General features: G+C 45.7%; 1 non-coding gene across 1 annotated transcript; it reads right to left on the reverse strand.

Annotated features, from left to right (window-relative positions):
• Positions 1-290: 290 nt before the first annotated feature.
• trnaa-ugc (transfer RNA alanine (anticodon UGC)) lies at positions 291-362 on the reverse strand. Its single transcript has one exon. It is a non-coding gene; the product is annotated as a tRNA-Ala (tRNA).
• Positions 363-3,732: the final 3,370 nt, after the last annotated feature.

A 3,732-nucleotide genomic window follows, 5' to 3' on the forward strand; every position in this document is an offset into this window, starting at 1 on the left:
GGGAGAGAGCGGGATGATGGTGTTGAGATACAGGATCAGCCATGATCATATTGAATGGCAGAGCAGGCTCGAAGGGCCGACTCGTGCTCCTATTTTATGTTTCTCTCACTGGGCAGGCTATCCAGCCCAAGGATGGGAGCCATTTAAAAGGTGCGTGTGTGCTTACATTGAATCGTCTCGTGTACAGAGCGTTAGGATTTCCCCGCGGTAAACAAACTCTTGCCTGCCCTTATGTGGAAAGGTGAGGTGAGGAAAAGAGGATATTTTCAAAATTGGAAACATAATGCATTTGGAGATGCTGGGGATTGAACCCGGGACCTCGTACATGCAAAGCATGCGCTCTACCACTGAGCTACATCCCCATGGAAAAATAAGTGCCATTTTAGAAATAAACTAGTGGGCTTTCGGCTCCCTCGCTCCCAGACAACGCGATGCCTTATCGTTCCACATGCTCACAATGTTCAACCTCTGCTTCAGTTCACGGGGTTTCTGCTCCTCTTTACTTTAAAATTACTTTAAACTTTCCAAAAAAAGTCTGCGGAAATAGATAATACGATTGCTAATGATCAGTGACTGGGCTGAAATCCAACCATGAATCATAAAGCGAGATGGAAGAAAGACAGAGCGTCAAACAGGAACAAGAGCTGGGACTGCTCGCTCCACATTGCACCGTCACACATTCCCGTCAGTCGGCGGCTGCTATGAGCTGAGCTGCTGAGGGGACCGTGAGATGAAGTCCTGCTCCGGGACAATTTAATGCTTGTGGAACCTCAGAAGTTGGCACTCGCTGCGCTCAGAAAGCGTCATTCAAATTTCCGTGCTTAATTCTGGTGAAAAAATAAATATGGAAATACTGGGATTTGAATCCAGGACCCCATACATGCGAAACATGCACTGCACCACTGAGCTACCAAGGAAAGAAGAACTGATTGTTCTCATTTTATGAGGCCACCCATGTTGGGTGTGCCCAGTTTCAGATTATTTCCAGTTTCACAGATTGGGGAGGAGCAGGGAACAGGCGTTTAGACCACACAGAGGTAAGTGTAGTCTGGATGTTCGGCGGTTCTTCATTTCCCAGGGAGTAGTGAGTCTCTGGAATGCATTGCCGGCTGGTGTGGTGAGTGCTGACTCATTGTCCACTGGGCTTAAAATCATCTCCTTTTCTGCTCCATCCAGACAATTAAACATGGAGTATGAGGACCTGATAGAACTGTGGGTGAACGGAAGAAACCAGGCCTTGGCACTCAGAGTAATGAGAAAGGGGGAGTTGAGAAGAAAGGCTGGGAGAGGGGGAGAGAATCCTTGGGCTGTTCTGTAACCATCCTTCCTATCTCAGGGCGCATTATTCGAACGGTCCCGTTATCAGTCACTTTGCTTACGATTGGACGGGACTAGACATGCTCAGGCACTATGTAGCAGAGGAGAGCAAGAATATTTAGAGTCCCTGAGCTTCAGAGCAGGGCAAGGTGAGGCGCGGAGAGCATTGAGTCTCATTTCACTACAGACGGACGCAGGACTTGCCCCAGGTGAGGGTTTGTGTTTAAAGATCACTTCATTAAAAACACCTTGACGATCCGGGGTTACAGACGGACATGACGGGCAGGAAGAGACCAGTTGGTTCATCAATCCTGCCACACATGACTGCAGCATCGTCACTGGACACTTCCTACACACACCACCATTATACTGTGGGAGAACCTTCACCACACGGACTGCAGCGGTTCAAGAAGGTGGCTCACCATCACCTTCTCAAGAACCATTAGGGATGGACGATAAATGCTGGCCTTGCCAGCGACGCCCACATCCCATGAACGAAAAAGAAACGCCTCACCTATCGGAAATGTAATCTCATGGGAGCGGTAATAAACCATAAAAACAACCAATGGCCGATAAGGAGGTGAACTTCTGGAAAATTCCACCCCCGACCCACTCAGGCGATCGAAACCAGTCCAGGACATGACATTGGCCATGTTTAGGTTAATTGTAAAATGACTCACCTTCCATATAATGCCATCTCTGTCCCAGTCAAGAACCGATCCAGATTCATCGAGAAGGCAAAGAAGAAAGTCAGCACCCACCACACCAGCCGGCAATGCATTGCAGAGACTCAATACTCTCTGTGAAAAGACGAACCGCCGATGATCCAGACTATTCTTACCTCTGTGTAATCTAAACACCTGTCCCCTGAATTTCAACCTCTGAATCATAAAGTGAGATAGAAGAATGACAGAGCGTCAAACAGGAACAAGCGATGGGACTGCTCGCACGACATTGCGCGGTCACACATTCCGGTCAGTCGGCGGCTGCTTTGAGCTGAGCTGTTGAAGGGACCATGAGATGAAGTCTTGCTCCGGGACAATTTAATGCTTGTGGAGCCTCAGAAAGTTCATCTTGCCGTGGGCGACGGCTGGGAGAGGTCAGAGACTCCTTGGTATAAGATTAGGCACTTTAACATTTAAAGCGTACATTTCGATTCAGTGTTTTCAACATATAAACCATAGAAACCATTCACATTTACATTAGGCATCTTAATGCATAAACAGCACCCGGTTATAAACATAAGATCGCTGGGAATCGTAGGACAGTCGCTGAGGATCATGAAATGGCCGAGTTAAAACTTACCCAGAATACAGAAGGTCAGACTGAGCGAGGTGATGCTGGAAGCTGCTTACATTGCAGGGTTCAAGCATTTTGCAGAAGATAATAGGCGACGTTGAGAATGTTTTGAGAATAAATAATGTGTTGACAATATGCAGATCTTGGTCATGTCGATATATAGAGGTCTTGGATCCGCACATACCATGAGCAGTTCTGAAAGGGGGTCAAGGAATGTGAATATCAAATAAAGATAAAGGAGAGTTTGCATGAAATGAGCGTTATAAAGAATTTTAGTATTACACTTGAATTTATAGAAGCACAGGACCGTGTGAGAGAGAGTGAGAGAGAGAGATGGATAAGCAGCCACCCGAGGGTTACAGTTTCTTTCCAAATCAAGACTGACGGTTAGTATCGTGTCCTTCTTTGTAATACTGTGGCCTGAAACATTGTGTGTGTTGCTACTTGCTTACATTCAATACAGGATTAATGGCAACCTATTGGTTTTGAGTCTGAATCGATCTTACAAACTGGCGACTGCGGCGTTAGACCTTGACATGCGATAATGTGGATTGAGTGAAACTAAATGCCTTGGACGGACAAGATGCTAAACCCAGACTGTTAAGGTAGGAAAACCTATTTGGCGGGAGCATGAGTTTTCCCTCCAATACTAACAGTAACCATGGGGACAATCAGGGGAGCTTTTTGAAAAGAATCTGAGATCCGTGGTGGGTAGAGAAGTCTGCTAAGAATTGTTCAGGTTTGGGTGAGACACAGACTGTGAGCTTGAGACTTTGAATCAGTACAGAATGGGGTTAAGTAGCGTACATCAGAAATTGATAATTGGTTCCGGAGAAAAATGATAAATTAATTTATGATGGGATAAAGGAGAGAGGGGAAGATCATGTCCCTTTTCTACTTACAAGCTACAAAAGTCCTTTTGTTTGCAGCGCACTCAATGTTTTGGTGCCACTGGCTGTGGCGACACCCTCTTTCTCAGCCTGCAGTGTAAGAATGTTACAAAGATTTTGTTTAGCTGTGAAGGCTAACTTTTTCTTCAGTTACATTCAGTACTTTTTACTCTCAATTGCAAAGTGCCTGAAGAATTTTGAAGTAATTTATTGTGTTTTTGTAAAC

The sequence above is a fragment of the Heptranchias perlo genome, unplaced genomic scaffold, assembly GCF_035084215.1.
Source record: "Heptranchias perlo isolate sHepPer1 unplaced genomic scaffold, sHepPer1.hap1 HAP1_SCAFFOLD_47, whole genome shotgun sequence".
Taxonomy (NCBI): Eukaryota; Metazoa; Chordata; class Chondrichthyes; order Hexanchiformes; family Hexanchidae; genus Heptranchias; species Heptranchias perlo.